Here is an 18,525-nt window from a genome sequence, read left to right on the forward strand (position 1 = left end):
CCATCCTAGGCCTAACTACATTTTGGAGTTCTGTTGTGCTTGGCTTTTCTAGTTTTGTTGTTGTTGTTGTTGCTGTTGCTGCTGTTGTGATTGTGGTTGGAGATAGAGTCTTGGGTAGCCCAAAATGGCCTTGAACTCATTATGTAACCAAGGATGACCTTGACCTTCTGATTTTCATGCCCCTACTTCCTGAGTATTAGGGTTATGTATGTTCACCTCCCTACCAAACTGGGGATGTAACCCAGGGCCTTGTGCATGCTAGGCAAGTACTCTACCAACTCAACTATATACCCAGGGCTCCATACTTACATTAATCTGCAACTGCTTGAACCCATGGATAAAGAAGTTTGACTATGTATTTACGTGTGTGTGTGTGTGTGTGTGTGTGTGTGTGTGTGTGTGTGTGTGTAGGAGATGCACAAATGAAATGAAATAGAAAATGTTAAAAATATGTGACTCTGAACCCAAATATGATCAAACCTGTAATCCTAACATTCAAAAGGCTGAGACAGGAGGATCACCATGAATTTAAAGTCTGGGCTACATAGTGAGTTCTGGACCAGTCCAGGCTACAGATTGAAAACTGTCTCAGAAGTGACCAAAGTGTGACTCTGCATGGTTGGTATCCTTCGTCCCATGACCTCTCTCCAACAGCTCTGTAAGTTTGAAACTTTATTCAAATAAAACCTTTTAAATTTACTTCAGTTTTCTTTTACATAATGGTTAGGTTTCAAACCTGGGAGGAACAACCAAGGTGCCTGTTTAACATATCCAAGTGGCCTGCATTTCCCTAGCCCCAGATGGTCCTGCAGATCCTGGACAGTGAAATGGCCCGCTCTTCCCCAACTTGGCCGGCATTCCAGCTTCCTTGCCCTCCAACAACAACGCTGCCCGGAGTCAACAGGAGGTAGTCATAGAGATGTGCATCACCCCATATCATTTCTTTCTTATCAACAAAAACGCTGGGATGTTAGATTTCAAACCTGGGACAAATGGCTGATTTAACATATCAAAGCAGACACTGGCTTCCAGGATTAAACTCAGGTTGTCATGACTGACAGCGGGTTCCTTAACCTAACACTAAGCCATCTCTCTAGCCCACGCTCCAACACTCCCCCCCCCCCAGCCACCGCCTTGGGTTTTTTTTGAGGCAGAGTCTCTTACAATAATCAAGCTACCCTGGAGCTCACTGTGCTGTCAAAACTGGCCTTGAATTTGTGGCAATCCCCCTGCCTCATCTTCCCAAGTGCTAGGATTACAGACAGCTGGTCACCATACCAGGTTTCTAATACTCGTTTCTGTGATGATGGCAGTGTTGGGTGTATGCATTGTCCTGTGCCACAAACTGTAGTTATAAGCAGCTCTTGAGTGCTGGGAATGAGGCTAGTCCCACTGGGGGATGCTGCAAAAGCAAAATACACGCCAGATTTCACAGACCAGGCACAATAAAAGAGTGAAAGAGAGTCTATAGATCTCTGTATGTTAATAATGACTGTCACCTGCTTCTTGTTATTTTTAAGATGACTAGCAGAAAACTTTGAATTACTTTCGTGACTCGTATTTGCAGCTCATTTGGTGCTTCTACGGGGTGGAAGGGGTCTAGGAACTTATGGGAGCTGCTTTTCCCTTGCTCTCCTGGCCCAAGCTGTCTGTCAGAACAAAATACTCTGAGGAATATCCTAAGAGCCATATGTCTAGGCAAGGGAAAGTGTTGGTCAGGGAACAAGCTCCATAGAAAAACAGAAGCTGAACGTCGTAGGGTTGTTTCTGTTCAAAGCCTACTCTCCCCCTGTAGAGTATTATCGGGGTGACTGTTAAGTCACCACTCCTTCGAGAGAAAAGACCAGCATTGCCCGCTCTGGACTGGAGGGAGAATGGGAAGTCAGTGCACAGGCTGAGTACAATTAGCTGTCTTTTCCAACAGTGCCCGTGGATAGGGCTCGTGTGTTCATTAGCACCTTCTGCTTCCCATCAAAAGGGGTAAGGCGTGGACCAATGAGGGGGGCTCAGTGTGTAGACATTTGCAGCCAAACCTGATAGCCTGAGCTCTATTCCCAGGACCTACAGACTGGAAGAAGATAAAGCCATCCATGTTCACCTTGTGGTATTTGCCTGTGTACATGCACACACAAACACATACACACACACACACACACACACACACACACACACACATCTAAATTAAGTAAGACAAAGATGAAGTCCGTGTCCTATGACCACTCCTACCAAGAATGTTCCGTGGGAAAGATACTACACAGCTGGCCTTGACACAGGCAATCACAGCTCTTGAGAGTCTCATGCAGGAGGATTTCAAGTTCTAGGCCAATCTGGACTATAGTGAGACCTGTTTCAAACAAGTAAAATAAAATAAAAAGAAACTGGCACTGTATAATCTGACTTTCGTCACTCATCCTTGGAACCCAATCACCAATTCCAAAGGACACCTGGACTACGTGAGAGGACAGCTAAGAGCCCAGCTGGCAGTCAGACGCAGCTACCAGATGTTATGCCTGGCCAGGCTTTCTAACGGCCCTCAAACTCGAGCCTTCCTGGTGATCCTCCAGGCACCCTAAAGCAGAGACAAGCCGTTTCTGCTGTCGTCTGTCTCAGTTGCCAGCAAGCAGTGTCTGTGAAGATTTAATAAATGCTTTCAGGCTGCTAAGTTTGAAAGTCATTTGTCTTGCAGCCCTAGTACCTGGAACATCCAGAGTATGGCCGTAAACATCCAAGCTTTATTGAAAGAGGACACAGCTGCAATGCATGCTGGGGCATGAGGTCGGAAACTGTGTTGGTTAATCTTCTTTGTCAACTTGACTGGATTTAAAATCGCCATGGCAACACACCTCTGGGTGTGTCTGTGAGCTTGTTTCAAGAACGGTTTAAGTGGAGAGGAAAGAGCATTTCCTGAAGATAGGTAGGGTCTTGGAGTGCCCAAAACAGAGAAGTAAGCTGTACGCCAGCTTCGGTACACTTCTGCTTCCCGGTGCACAGGAAGCAGTCTCATTGTGTGAGAGCCCACTACCATGACTTTCCACCATGATGGATTTGAACCCTCACAGTGGAGACAAAGTGAGCCCTCCCTTCCCTCCATTGCTTTACTCGGGTATCTTCTCACAACAACGGGAGAAATAACTACGAATAAAAGGGAGGAAGCTCTGAGCGTTTGCCACCACCCTCCAGCGCATTCTAGCACACCGTGGGAAACCCCAGCTGACCTCCCACTGTGAGCTTAGAGTCTAGCAGCTGCTTGGTAGATCTCAATTAGGTTTTTCTAGAATTATCAGCGGCCTGAAGAACTTTTTTTTTTTATTTGGAAGAACTTTTTTGAAGGAAGGCTCAAATAAAATGCAGAGCCGCTTTAGAAGCCCCGAGTTTGACATTAAATAGGTGTTAAAATATGCATCGTCCCGATTGCCTTTCAGCTCTGGAGAACTCCAATCATGACAATAATTAATATAATGGCTTGATTTATTGCTGCTCCTCCTCTGGATTGTATTTATTTGGTTATATTTTAATGCTTGAATCACACAAAACGGGCTGACTAAGGTAAAAGGCTGTGGATGTTCTACCAGAAGAGGGGGAGGGTGAGGACAACCTCAGAGAGAGAAATAGAGGAAAAGTATACACAAATATAATTTATAAAATTAGCAACATACAGGGAAAGAGATGATCTGCATACTCAAAAAAAATACAGCGGCTCCAGGTAACCTTGGCAGTGAGGTCAAGTAAAAGAAAGAAGGCAAAGCCTGAATCCCTGAAAGGCTCCGGGCTGTACTCTACTTGACGGCCTTTGCTGAAATACCTGGCCATGCTCCGTGGAAGGAATGCTGCCAGCCTGGGTCAAGTGACAGGGTAGTGAACTACGCCTGCCCACCCATGTGCAGTCATCCACTCCCCACCCGTGTGCAGAAGAAGGTACCCATTTGCCTAAACAAAAGACCTTTGGGTCAGCCTACTAAACGGAGTCACTGGGTGGAAGCGGAGCAGGAAGGCATGGCACACGGACCTGACTCAGAGGAGGGCAAATCCACAAAGACAGGAGGAAAAATCTTAAGCGACTAGCCTCCGGGGTGGGGGGGAAAGGTGGATGCTGGGAACCTGGAAGAGCTGATGTGTCCTGTCCCCACCTCGTGCCTCTCCCCAGCATCATCTCTTCTAATCTAGAACAAGCATATGAAGGATAGTTTTGTAATCCCCAGATTACAAACGAGATCATGGAAGCGGTATGTTTAATTTCCCAGAACCACAAAACTTAGAAAACAGAATCAGATCTCTCAATTCCTAAGCATGCTTGGGGGTCCTTCCTCCCTTTGATCATAGCCAGGCTTTCAAACAACTTAACTTGTATGACGAGGCGTACCGAACACAATGAGCAGCTAAGAGGCATGAGGCTCGGAGAGACGACTGGCTCCAGGTCACAAGCCATTCGCCCATATTTGACCTCCAGCCAAACAATCCGTGCAGGTTCAGCCCAAAGAATGTACCATGGGCAAGGCACCTGAGCAAGGAGGCCCATAGGAATGGGTATAGTGGAGAAGGGGAGAGGAGCAGTCCCCTGAGATACACAGAAGGGGAAAACAAGACAAGCCTAAGCTGCAGCTCTGCGGATGGTGGGCCCAGCCTTCCACAGCCTGATGAACTAGATTACAGAAGATCATTTGCCTGTTCAATAGCTTCTCCCATTCTCTCAGGTTCACTTAGGGAAGAAAGAAAAGGGAGCCGGAAGAGGGCCTTCTTATGTTCTCCCCCAGCTTTGGAAGCATGGGAAGATGGATGGAAACAGATCTCAGGAACCCCCTGCTCACCCTCTACCCCTCCCGCGAGCCCCGAGAGGCAGGTGTGCTTTATTGAGGCTGAGAGAGTATAGTCAGAACCAACAAGCTGGATGAATATCCTCCATAAACCATGGCCAACGCAGTCTGCAGCACGGAAAGACCTTCCTGATGGAGACAGCTATCCATAACCTAATTTGGTGAGAGAGTAGCCAGCTGTGCCTAGCTGCGGAAGTGATGTCCTAGAGACAGGGATGCTATAGGAAGCCAGTCATGGGCCCCACAGGACAGCAGTGCTCAAATGATTGGTACCAAAAGACTTCTTTCTTTTTTGTTTGTTTGCTTTCCCCAGCTCTCACAGACAAATCTCTGGTAAAATATAACAAAGATGAACTATGGGAGGGGGATTACATTTTTAAGCCCAAATTTTAATGGCCTTTGGATTCCATAGACATAGAATGACTCTGACACACAGAAGTTGTAAAATGTATATTCTTGATTTCTGTGTTAGCTTGTCACTTACAGGGTAACAAATTGCTGCTGAGCCTGCCTAGGTCTGCAGACACATCGGAGAATCATTGCCATAGAAGACTAACATGCTTGAACAGAGAGAGCTTCTTAGTCCCGACAAGTTTTCCAACGCAGGCAAGGATGTCACTGAGATAACACATTCCAGGAAACAGGGATGCCTGACAGCTCTTTGTTGAGTGTTACATTCTATAGATGTTGATGATTATATTCTATATGTTATATTCTATAGATGTCTCCAAGGGACAGCGCTAGGACACTAGTATAGTCACACTCCCCTAAATGGGAAAGCCAAGACTCTGGGTAGGACTGGGTATTTTTCAAGTTCACAGCCACCTTATAAACTAAGGTCTCCCTTAATATCAATGAGCTCTGCTGCCAACTTCCTCATTCTGGTGAGGATGGAATGTCTACATGAGTGTCCCCAAGGGGCATGTTGTCCCTACAGTGGCTCCTTTTCTCTGCAATGGCTGACAATGTCAATGAACATCATTTTGATTCCTCTGCACCCTCTTAGGTCCCTTTTTCACCCTTTTTTTTCATGGAAAAGAAGAGTCAAAACCTCTCCAAAAGAAGAGACAGGACCCCCCCCCCCAAGTGAGAGAACTCTTTGGTTGGCAACAAGAACCAAAAGATCTATCTTGGATATTTCCTCCTACCCACTGGTGACTTGAATTTTGTAGAACAGGTAGGGTACCTGGGACTTGGACCCCCCAAGTTCTCCCAAGTCCCACAGCTCACCACCTCAGCCTGGTTTTCTTTTCTCAATCAGGGCAAAGAGGGCCTGTGCAACTCTTTCCCAACCAAGCTGTCTAACAGTCCACATTGTGGACTAGACAGGCCCACCGGTGCCTGACCTGGAAGTTGCCCACAACAGAAAATCCTGCTAGGGCCACTTCTGTCTCTGCCAGCAGATGTCACTGCAGCCTGACCTCAGGTTACCAAAAGGGCACCACAAATTTTGGCTTCCAAGTCCTAGGAAACCGGACACAAAGATACTTGGCCCTTTGCTATTTTCTTCTTATGTGGCAAGCTTGCTGCTGACTGCAAGAAAGATGTGTTTTGACCCTCTGTTTCACCATCTGTGAAATGGACATGTTCCCCCTCACTTCCTATCTTCCCCAAAGAGAGGATTTGAATAGCCATATTGTTCAGTTCTAGTTAGTTCCCACCCTCCCAAACCTCAGTTATTCCATCAATCAGAGTACCCCATGATAACTCATTTGCATCTACCAAAACAGGTACCCAGAATCACCTCCACCTATTTCTGTTTCCATAGTAACAGCAGAGTTTAAAAAAAAAACACCTCTAACAAAATAAGACACCTAAGAGGCATAAACAAAATCTGTGCTGGTGTGGGAGACTGTAAAGTTTTTATTGCCACCTGTTTGGAAGACCTGCATAATTCAATGGTGCTCCCGGCATTTGCGAGGGAAGCAATCACCCCAAAGTTGTGACAATAAAGCCTTTATAGCCCCCCCATGCTGGCACACCCACTCAAGGTACAAAGCCCCACTTTGATAAACTTCTGCTTCTCGTATTTGCATAATGGAAATGGAGGAGATTTTCTACCTAGGCTGCTAGGGGGTTTTAGCTCGAAGCTCTCCTGGAAGCAAATCTAGAAGCTCCTCTAAGTAGAGATGGCTGAGAGAGATAGCTAACCCTGCAGGCAGGACCTTGGGGCAAGGCAGCACAGAGAAAGAGTCTTCCCGTTCCCTGGGGCCAGACAGGTTCTAGTTGAAGGTCATATCCTCCCCACCTCCAGGCAGTCCAGGAATCACAGCTCTCAAAGTATTTCCTCTGTTGGAAAGCTCGCTAAGTGAGAAAACTTGTCTAGGGTAGGTGTAGGAAAGAAAGGGCCCAACTCAAACCGGCACCCAAAGTCCCTCACCGTCAACGTCCCCCACCCCTCCCTGCGTTCTCTTTCAGTGCCTTCTCCCTCAATCTGCTGGGGACAGGCCAGGTAGCGGTGACTGTTCTAGATGCCTCTCCCTCTCTCATCTCTCTAGGCAGATTATTGCAGCCCTGCCAGGACTCAGTGGTAAAAGTTTGAGCGTGTCTGTAGAGCTTAATCAAATGCTAATTCCGTGTGGTGAAAGAATTTGCTGGAATCTGCAAGGGAGCTCCTGGCAGCAAGAAAATGCGTTGATTCACTCCCAAATCTGCTTTGCCCAAGCCGGGTGCGATTTAGAGCGTAAGCTGTATTAAATCACCGAGTGCTGTGTGGATCACACAGCCATCCTTTGTGTCGTTAATGAAGGGAAAAACAGGGCTTTATTCTGAAGCTTTGTGTATAATCAGATGCCATGTTGTAAAGCTCTGGAAAACACACCAGAAATCATAATTGGGAGGAAATAAAAGGGTTAGTCCAAAACAGCATATGCAAATACGAAGGAAAAAGAAACTGCCCCCAAGATTTGTGCATTTCAAGAATCAACTTTTAATTCATGCACAGGGAGATTACAGAAGGGGAGGAGAGGCCTTTAAAATAGTATGAAAAGCTAGTTTAGATGTAAGTGAGAGATAATAGGCTTTCACCAGGGAATAAGCAAGGGGGCCAAGTTTGTGCCCAGGGCTGGGGGCGGGGGGCATTTTGGCTTCTGGTTATCCTCGCTGCTGCAAAATTATTCAGGGCCTGCAGCCTGGTAAGGAAGGAAAGGTTTCAGATCACCAGCTCTGGTAAGCTACAGTAGAAGGAAGGAAGGTCCAAATTGCCTGTAGTAGTCACCAAGGTTCTGGGGCTTGGCTGAGTTGGGGGCAAGAGTAGTTTGATTGTTGTTTTAATCATTTCGAGGTCGCCTAGGAAAGTGGTTGGGGTTTGACGCCTGTCGTACAGCTGGAGTTTAAGGAACGCTGTGCCGAGCCCTCCCCAGCCCTAATTCACTACTGATTTGCTTATTAGTTCGGATCAGGGAGCCGGTTTCTGGAGAGATGTGAATTGCCATTGATTTAATCCTCTTCCCAGCACGCGCTCCCGGCCTAGGGTGAGGCTGTGAGGGGAAAGGGGGGCTGTCAGCTGGTTCAAGAGCAAGTTGCTGCTTCTCCTGCATGGCTTTGTCTGCTTCCCCGACCATCTGCTTCCAGGCAGCTAGGAGCTGTGGGCAGAGGAGCTGAGCCCCCAGAACTCAATGCCTGGTGTCTAGACCTGCGTGTCTCTGGGTAACTGACTTTGAACTCAGTGCTCTCCTTGGGAAACAGAGTATGTGGCCAAGCTACAGCTTGCATCTCATTAAACTAGAACACTTGGAATAGCACAGGGATCGCACTATCTACCCAGTATTCAGTGTGTGCGTGTCCTCACTTAAGACACCCACCAACCTCTCAGATAGATGCTCTACAGTTCAGAGGGAAGAAGCTGGGCCTCAGAGAGGTTAAGAAACCAAGTAAAACACTGGAAGGCCACGTTGCGTAGCTCCAGGGTGTTCGGTCTGCATCTCTGCACCATGTGGCCTAACTAAGCCTACTTCACCTTACATGAGCCATCTCATCTGTGTGTTCCTAAACGACCATCAAGAGAAAGGGGTTTTCCTCCCTGGGGCCTGATAGCAGAGGCCTGTAATGTCAGCTACTCCAGAGGGTGAGGCAAGAGGATCTCCATTTCAAGACTGTCTGGACTGAAGAGTGACTTCAAGGCCAGTCTGGACAATTTGGTGAACCCCCGTGTCAAAACAAAAGAGAAGAGGCCAAAGAGTTGAGCTCAGGGGTAGAGTTCTTGTTTTGCAGACTCTACATCTATGCTCAATCCTAAAAGGCAAGCATTTTCAGCCAGCATTCGAACTACACACTGTTTTGTTGACAGTGGTCAGGCTTGAACCCAAGCCACCGAGCTGCTGCCCCAGCCTCTGATGCCCCAGCCTCTGAGTAGATCATTTCATGAGAATCCAAACAGCATGCGCTCACTCCACCGGCAAGCTGACGGGCATCTCGTCTCCAGTCTAACCGTCAAGCCTAGAGGAGTTCACCTTCCCAGCCACCATCAGGTTCTTCATCTGAGGCCCTCTTTCCACCAATCTCTTATCCCATTCCCACCTCCCCCTCAAGCCTTCCGCTTCTTTGCCTGCCGCTTGACACAGGCGCTCCTCAGGAAATACTTGCCAGTTGACTAGTAAGAAAAACATGGGCCCTGATTTGTGGTCTCTTTGGAAATCGCTGGTGGATATCTTTTCGATCCCAGCCAGCCAGGCTGTTCCTCAAAAGAGATCCATTCCAGAGGTCACATCATTCCATAATACTGCTTGGAGACCAATGAGAACGAGAATTTCTAAGCCGTGTCTGTAGTTGACTAGTCCCCGAAGTCAATACTAAAAGAATCCAGTTACCATTTATCAGTGTGGGCTCAAGGGCAGCAGCAGGCATTGAGGCTACTGAAATAAAGGAGACGGACAGTCTGCTTTTCTATCTAGAGTACGTGGGGGGGGGGGGTTGAGGAGTTCTAGACTGGGTTCTCTGTGTAGCCCTGGATGTCCAGAAACTCACTCCATAGACCAGGCTGGCCTCGAACTCACAGATCTTCCTGCCTCTATCTCCCGAGTGCTGAGATTAAAGGACTGTGTCACCTGGAATAAAGGATCATTTTCTAACCTCTGTTTTTATATGTATGGGTGTTTTTGCCTGCGTGTATGCCCATATACCATGCGGAGCCTGCAGCGTCTATGCAGTCTGGAAGAGGATGGTAGATCCCCTAGAACTGGAGTTGCAGTTGGTTTTGAGGCCTCCCATGTGAGTACTAGGAATTGAATCCAGGTCCTCTGCAAAAACAAGCACTCTTAACCACTGAGCCATCTCTTCAGCCCCATCCAGAGTATTTTAATTGAAACAAATAACTATTATGTGTGTGTGTGCCCAACCCAGTGGTAAGCTGAACAAAAATGGGGATCAAGCCCAGTGTTGTTTGCTTGTCTGTCTCCATCTCATAGCACAGCAGAAGGAACGCTCTAGAAAGCGATTCTGAATACGAAAGTGCAGTGAGCTTTTCCAGGTTACTTCATTTGATCTTTACTCCAGTGCTATAAGCTTAGTCCAATGATCGCATTTTAATGATGAAAAAACAGGCTCACCGAGTTTCTCTAAATTTCTAGACATCATAGGGAACAAGGAAGGGGGCAATGATCCCATGGCTGTCTGCTTCCAAATTCATTTAGCACACCTCTCATCCACGGTGCCCTCTTGAGTTAGTAGGTGATGGGGCAGAAAGATAATACTAAGTGTAAGGAAACAGATTAAGGGAGGCTGAGGAGACATGGCAACGAAATGCAATATTGATCCTAGGTTGCACTCTGCATCAGGAAATGAGCATTCGGTGTAGGAACTATTGGCAAAATGGGGGTGTGGAATACGGTCTTTTGTATTGGTATAAATTCCCTGCATGTGAAAATGGTCTTGTAGCTAGGACGTTCAGGCTGTAATATTTAGATGAGAAATGTCGTGAAGCCTGGTAAATTCATCATATTCTCTCTCTCTCTCTCTCTCTCTCTCTCTCTCTCTCTCTCTCTCTCTCTCCCCCCTCTCTCACACACACTCACACACACACATACACACACACAAAGAGAGAGTCTCACATCTGCTTCAGCCTCTCTAGTGTTTCCATATACCTGGCTTAGAGAAAAAAAATACTAATGGGTTAGGGGAAAGATAAACAATTGCACAGACAGACAAGCAACTGTTGCAAAACAATAAATAAATCAAGATATGGGTAGGGTACACAGCTGCCCAACGGTCTACTCTTTCTGTTTTTCTGGAGGTTTGACATCTTTCCAAACAAAAACTGAAAGAGGAGACGATGACACAGAAATGACCCTGAGATTTTCGTTCACGTCCTCAAGGAAGGCTGAGGGCCACAAATGCAGACACCTTGGTCCCAGGGAGTACTCAACAGCTGGGAAAATGGACGCATTAGCTAAGGCCTGCTCTCTCGGGAACACCCTCAAGAAGCTTTGGCAACGAACTAATTCTTTGTCTGGATGTTTTCAAATGTGAGACTGAATTAACTTCTCCATACCATTAAGCAAGAAAGGGGTGTGAAACAGCACCAGCGGCCCCAGGACTAGGGAAGCCACCTCCACTGCAGAGCTCAAATCTGAGCCACTTATTACCTTGGGTAACATCTAAATGTCAAAAGGCAGGGGTGGAACCAGAGAGCAAAGCTTGCCCGTGAATACAAATGGGACTGGGCTTTAAAATAAAGCCTGGGTTCAGATTCCAATACTCCAAATGCCAATCAAAAGATTCATTTAGTTTTTAAGTATGTGGGGGAGCGCCTAGTGTCATATCTGAAAGGCCGTTATCCAGGAATAAGCGTGGATTCCTCCTGTCGCTTTTGAACTTCTGTTTGCCTGCCTCAGCTGCAGCTTCATTTTGTGGATTTTGTTTTTGGCTTGGTTTGATGTGTTTCCCATGAAGAAAATGGGGAGCCATGTTACTCTTTGATTTTGTTTTAATGGTTCCATATTTGTGGATTTTTTTCAAGATAAAACTTGTGAAGAAGGAAAGAGAATCACTCAGATGTGGCCCTTAAAATATCTAAGAATAGTAGGTTTAGGGAACACAATAGAATCTTCAAAATTAGAGTAAATGGATACATATGAGGGACTTTTTTTTTCTGGTTCTTTCAGACAGGGTTTCTGTGTCACCTGTCTCTGCCTCCTGAGGGCTGGGATTAAAGGCATGTTCCTCCACCATCCAGTTCGAGGGACTTAGTTTTAAGTCCAAGAGTTTTCCCTAAATGAAACAATAATTTATGCTTAGGGTGAAATTTTATTTTAAATATCATGATTGAACCCAGGGTTTAGTGCATGTTAGGCAAATGTTGTCCTGGATCAGGATAGAAAGAGAGAAAGTTAAAGAGACTGGAGAAGGGTAAGGAACTCCTTACCCCAGAGTCTAGTTGAAGCCTCTCACTGGCTGAGAGTCAAGAATTCCAGGACACTGGGGCTGGGCCATAGCTCAGTGGTTAAGAGCATTTCTCTTCAGATAGCCTGAATTCAGTGCCCAGCACCCATATGGTAACTCATAGCCTTCTATAACTCCAGTCTCAGGGAATCTCATTCCTCATCGGACCTCTAGGAGCTCCTGCACGCACACAGTACACATGCATGCACATAAATAATAAATAAATAAATAGAATTACGCCACAATTAACAACACTTGCCCTAAAGACTGCTAATGCAATGACAAGATTCCTTTCACCCAGAGATTTCAAAAAAAGAATGTTAAACTAGCCTAAGGGTCGATGAACTTTCTGCAATTTTCAGAGACTCACATCAAGATTATGAACTTTGTTTACAATAGAAACAAGTTTGGGCCTCTTATCCAACCTCATGTCTTAGGTTTTTAGTCATCAGCTGCAATCCTATTCACCCTACCTCAAGAACCACCCTCTGATCTCATTCACTAGGAAAAGGAAAAGAAAAAACACAATTTTACAAAATTCTCGGACAACGTAACTTTAGAAGCCAACAAAATCACAACTGTTCAGCTACTAAGGTACTGAAGTGCAACTCTTGGGAAGGCCACACCCACACATGGCTGTGTAGTGCCCTTTCCCTCCCTAAAATTGTTCTTAAAATTTGTTCTTACTAAACTCCAACTCGGCTTCATACTTACTTCTGAGATTCTTTTCAGCGGCACAGTCAAGACTTGAGGCTTCGCTTCTGTAGCAGCCTCTACCATGAGAAGAATGGGGCATCCAGCCCCGCCCCTGCTGCTGCTCTGCTACCACCAAGTCACATCCACAGCCCCAAGATCAACAACACTTTGAAGAAGCAGAAGCATCCAACGGAGGCTTCTGAAGACCGGTTTCCTGCTGTAAACACCTAGATGGCATCTAATTCCTGTAGGTGACGTTTAGATGATGTTTTTGGCAGCTGTTGGGTGAGGGGGTGGTTTCTGACCTGGGCCAGTCCACAAAGCAGACAACCCTGTTCTGAAGTGAGAGAGCCCCACTCAATGCAAAGGAAAACCCTTACTGCCATTAAACTACCCTTCTTAGCACAGGCAATCCCTCTGAGAGGCAAGTCCAGGCAAAAGCCCTATTCAAGAACTGGGAGGAAAGCCTCTCCTTCCTAGCTGGGTACCATTTTATTTCATCTGAGGAGAAACTCATAGCATGGGCAAAAAGAGAGATGAAAAGAACAAGGAATCAAGATGATTTCAGCACAGAATATTCTAGCAGACTTTCAAAGAAGTTAATACCAATACTCCTCAAATTATTGCACAAAATAGAAACAGAAGGAACATTGTCAAATATATTTTATGAGGGTGACCCTAGTGAATGGGGGATACAGAGCCTGAACCGGCTATATTCTGTAACCAGACAAGGCTTCCAGTGGAGGGATTTGGACATCAACCCAGCCACAAAACTTCCAACCTACAATCTGTCCTGCCTGCAAGATGTGCTGGGGTAAGAGTAGTGCAGAACTTGTGGGAGTGGCCAACCAGTGTCTGGTCCACATGAGAGGGCACCCATGCCTGACCCTGCCCGGATGGCCAGGAACCTGAGGCTGGATAGTACAGAGACTTAAGATATTCTTCTATATTCCTAGACCACAACCTAGCCCAATTGTCATCAGAAAGGCTTCAACCAGCAACCGATGAGGACAGATACAGAGACCCACAGCCAAACATTAGGTGGAGCTTGGGGAGTCCAGCAGAAGAGGGAAGGGAGGGTTGTGGAAGCCAGAAAAGTTGAGGACACCACAGGAACACAGTCTACAAAATCTTAGGGGCTCACAGAGACTGAAGTGACAAGCAGGGAATTTGTGTGGGTCTGACCTAGGTCCTCTGCATATATGTCATGGTTGTATAGATTGGGGATCCTTGTGCTATTCCTAACAATGGGAGTAGGAGGGGTGTCTCTGACTCTTTTGTGTGCTCATAGGACCCATTTCTTCCTACTGGGTTGCCTTACCCTGTCTTGATATGAAGGTATGTGCTTAGTTGTATCTTGTGTTCAGTTGCTATCATTGCCTGCTCTTCTCTGAAGGGAAACAGAGGAGCAGTGGATTGAGGGGAGAGGAGAGGTTGTGGGGGGAGAGACTGGAAGGACTGGAGGGAGGAGAAACTATGGCCAGGATGTAATGCATGAGAGAAGAATATAAACCAAGATAAAATAAAATAAAATAAATAACTAGGAGCCAACAGAAGATACCCCCTGTGGGAGAAGAGGGACAGTACTATCCATGGCTCTAGGTTGTGGGGTAGCACCATTTTGATTGTGCTTTCGCTCCAGGAAGGCAGATTGTTTGCAGAGAACAGTCCTTCCATTTTCTCCTGGTTTGCCTTCCAAAAGTTTTCTCCGCAAAGAAGTGCCTGGACTAAAAGGCAAAGAGTCTGAACTCTGAATGAGATTAAGTCTCTGGAATATGCTCATGCTGCCTTCATGGTATGTTATGTTCTCTCCTTTTTTTTGGAAATGTATTATATGCATTCAAAAAGTGTGTCAGATTTTTCTGAAATCCATTAAAGTTCATTCATTGTTTGGTCCAAATTTCCAGCAGCTTGATTTTTTCATCTTTTTTTGAAAAAATTTTTATTTACTTTCATTTGCATTGTTATTTTTCCTGCATGTCTGTGTGAGGGTGTCAGAGATCGTGGAGTTACGGACAGTTGTTAGCTGCTATGTGGGTGCTGGGGATTGAATCCAGGTCTTCTGAAAGGGCGGTCAATGCTCTTGGCCACTAAGCCAGCTCTCCAGCTCCAATTTCTTTCATCCTTATTATTCACTAGTTTTCAGAGAAAGAGCTCTTAACATTTCCATCTACACCTCCTAGTTTCTTAGGATCTCTGTCTACATCTCCTGACTTATCTGTTACGTTCTCTAGTCCTGCCCCCTGATGCTTAAAATACTTGGAGCAATGTTGATAATTGCATAGACTGTAAATTATAATGAAGAGACATGTTTCTGACTGCTTTGGTGTGTGCTATATTATTTCAATGAAGAACAATGATGAGTATATCATATGCACTTAATAAATTCTGTTTCATAATGTATTCATGTTTGTTATATATTCTAAACCTATAATTTCTTCCCCAAGCATGTCACACCTTTCTTTTTCATTTGTGGTGCTATTGCCTTGAATATTCTGTTTTGTAAGATATTAAATTTTCAATTCCAACTTCATTTCATTTTTTCCTATTCATTTTCTTTTAGCTACAGGAGTCTCCCCTCTCTTTTTTTTATACATGTGTGCCATTCATAAATAAGCCACAGAAAAGAATAATACTACTTAATGAAATGGAGCAATTATAATGATATACTGTAGTAACTAACAGTTGTGTGGATGTTCTCTAGCTTTCTCTCCTGCCCTCATCTCATATCATATTGTACTGTGGTCCCCTCTCTTTGATGAGATGGTAGAATGCTTTCATGATGAAATGAAATAAGGTAAAAGACACAGGCTTTGTGACCCAGCATAATGTGAGGGTCACTTGAACACAAGTATCACAGTACCAGCAGGGTCCATCCAATAACTGAGGTAGCCACTAAGTAATTAATGGGTAGGTAGTGTATGTAGTCTGGATATGCTAGACTGTACTAGGCATGCTATCAATATGTGGATGATTTTCACACTGACCAGGATAGATAAGAGAAGCTGAGATTTCATCATGCTACTCATAATAACAAAATTTACAAATCATGAATTGCTTATTCCTTGTATGTTTCAAATGTTTACAGAACATGAATGATCACAGGTAACTAAAACCACAGAAAGCAAAAATATGAATAACCAAGGAAGTCCTATATTCTGTATCATTCAGTTTTAAGAAAGCAAAAGAAGGGAAATCAGACAATACGAAGATGGATTCGATCAGAAAATTTGATCCACTTATAGTTATTGTAATTGCCATGAGGAATTTATTTAACCAAATTATTTTTCATTTTCTATTAACTAATTTTGAGGAGGAGAGGAAGGGGGCAACAACACCATGACATATTCTAACATCCTTCTATTTTTTTTTATCTACTACCCCACTACTCTGTTTCTACTTTTAGAACTTTGCTTAAGAGTAACATGAATGTACTTGGAAGAAAGGGATCTCTTACATTTTTATAGAGTTACTTACTTAAGTTATGAAATCTTAGTAACTAAGTTACTCAGTCATTCTTTATTTCCACATATTTCATAGCTGGAGGTTCAAGGAGGTCATTTGTTTCGTTTGTGACACAAGATTCTGATATATAAGTCTAGTAGGTTTAGAAGTTCTGAGGTGTGATCCTCCCACCTCAGCTTCCAGTGCTCAGTGACTGTACTGAGATCATGAGTATCACATCCAAAGTTATTGTTATTATTATTATTATGATGATGATGATGTGTTGTTGTTGTTGTTAATCTCTTGGATCCTCAATATGCTGCTCAGACTGGCCCCAAACACCTGGGCTCAGGAGATCTGCCTGCCAGGAATGTCCCATTGTAACTAGCCATGACAAGAGTATTTAAGCCACTTATTTTTGCCCATGATTTACTATGTTCTTATGTGCCATCTTACCTTGTCCTGTTTACCATGATTCTTTTTCTGTCCTCCACTTTTTCCGTTAGATTACTTGATGTCCTAGTTTGCCATCTGTTACTGTGATGAAAACAGTATGATGAAAAAATGATTTATAGTCACCATTCATCATCAGGGGAACTCAGGGCAAGAACTCAAGGCGATACTCCGGAGACAGGAACTGAAGCAGAGGCCATGGAGGAGAGCTGCTACCTGGCTTGCTTTCCCTGCTCATATCTAGACAGTTTCCCAGTGTGACCCAGAGCCACCTGCCCAGAAGTAGTACCACCCACAAGTGGGCAGCTCATTTTTGCATTCATCATTCATCTAAAACAGGTCCCACAGACATGGGCACAAGCTGATCTGGTGGAGGCAATGCCTTCATTGAGGTTCCCTCCTTCCAGATGTGTCACGTTGACAATCAAGATTAGCCACCACACTTGGCTTTCCTTTATTCTCTTTTATTACTATGAGATTGGAAAGCAGTCACTTTATGCCTCTATTTTAATGTGACATTTATTTTTTCATATACATATTAGGTATAACAAAGTTTGAGTTAATACGTAGTTATGTTTTCTCTTGTTTTGTACAATTTAAGGAAGACCTTAGGGCACTTAGTTCTGCTGATCTGCCTTAAGATCATGTTACCATGGTTCCATTTCAATTCTGTCTTGTTTTCATCCTTTAAATTACATGGCACTGCTATTATCTCACAAGTCTATGCTTACCGATTTACTTATTTAACAGGGCATCCCACATCATACACCTTCTGGGATCAATTTTTTTGTATGGAGCACAAGGGGTTTTTTATTGATTTCTTTTGAGCTCTACATTTTTCTTTGCTCCCCTCCCTGCCTCTTCCCTTCCCTTCAACCCTCTACCAAAGTTTCCACACTCCCAATTTACTCAGGAGATCTCGTTCTTTTCTACTTCCCATGTAGATTAGATCCATGTAAGTCTCTCTTAGGGTCCTCCTTGTTGTCTAGGTTCTCTGGGATTGTGGTTTTTGGGCTGGTTTTCTTTGCTTTATGTTTAAAAACCACTTATGAGTGAGTACATGTGATAATTGTCTTTCTGAGTCTGGGTTACCTCACTCAAAATGATGTTTTCTAGCTCCATCCATTTGCCTGCAAAACTCAAGATGTTATTTTTTTCTACTGGGTAGTATTCCACTGTGTAAATTTTCTTTATCCATTCCTTGGTTGAAGGGTGTTTAGGTTGTTTCGAAGCTCTGGCTATGACAAAGAATTCTGCTATGAACATAGTTGAGCACATGTCCTTGTGGCAAGATTGAGCACCCTTTGGATATATACCCAAAAGTAGTAAGTATTACTGGATCTTAAGGAAGTTTGTTTCCTAATTTTCTGAGAAATCACCACACTGACATACAAAGTGGATGTACCAGCTTGCACTCCCACTAGCAATTCAGGAGTGTTCCCTTTTCCCCACAACCTCTCCAGCATAAGTTGTCATCAGTGGTTTTGATCTTGGCCAGTCTTACAAGTGTAAGATGGAATCTCAGAATTGGTTTGAGTTGCATTTCTCTGATGACTAAGGATGTTGAGCATTTCCTTAAGTGTCTTTTTAGCCATTTTAGATTCCTCTGTTTAGGTCTGTACTCCATTTTTTTATTACATTATTTGTTCTTTTGATGACCAATTTCTTGAGTTCTTTGTATATTTTGGAGATCAGACCTCTGTCTGATGTGGGGTTAGTGAAGATCTTTTCCCATTCTGTAGGC

This window comes from Microtus ochrogaster, chromosome 10, assembly GCF_000317375.1.
Source record: "Microtus ochrogaster isolate Prairie Vole_2 chromosome 10, MicOch1.0, whole genome shotgun sequence".
Taxonomy (NCBI): domain Eukaryota; kingdom Metazoa; phylum Chordata; class Mammalia; order Rodentia; family Cricetidae; genus Microtus; species Microtus ochrogaster.